Source organism: Sinocyclocheilus grahami, unplaced genomic scaffold (genome assembly GCF_001515645.1).
Source record: "Sinocyclocheilus grahami isolate Dianchi unplaced genomic scaffold, SAMN03320097.WGS_v1.1 scaffold235.1, whole genome shotgun sequence".
NCBI lineage: Eukaryota > Metazoa > Chordata > Actinopteri > Cypriniformes > Cyprinidae > Sinocyclocheilus > Sinocyclocheilus grahami.
The window spans coordinates 504,233-504,831 of record NW_015505414.1 but is presented as its reverse complement, the minus strand read 5'-3'; positions in this window follow the sequence as shown (position 1 = coordinate 504,831).

Below are 599 nucleotides of genomic sequence, written 5' to 3'. Positions count from 1 at the left end.
TCAAATCCAAAGAGATATTCTTTATAAAAGTTAAGAGTCAGCCACGCCTACCTAAAACGGCTCGTTCGAACACGCCCCCACATACCTACATCACTATGTGGGAAGATTTGCATAACGCCGCCCAAATGTTCACGCAAAGAAAGAAAGCGTAACTTTTATTCTCGCTGTAGTATTGTTGCCGCTGCCATGTCGTGAAGGCACTGTGTGCTTCGTTGTGAGAGCAAAACTGCTTTGTTTGGCCTTTCAAAAGAGAACGAAATTGCTTTGTCATGCCTGGAGCTGATCCGTGCTGGTCGCTGAGGAAATACTTCAACTTCGCACTGTCGATCGCCGGATCGGCTTTCACCGTGGACGAAGCGGAGTCCAGCCCGGGGTCGTCACATGTGATTGCCGCAGACATCACAATATGGTAAGGGACGTAACATTTCCGTCACACGCTTGAGGTATTTGGTCAATCACAAGGCACTGGATAGCTGGCCAATCAGAGCGCACCTCGCTTTTTCAGACCGATGAGCTTTGTAAAAATCAACGTGTTTCAGAAAGGCGTGGCATAGAGGAGAAACAATAATGTACAGTATGTGGAAAATAATGTGTTTTTT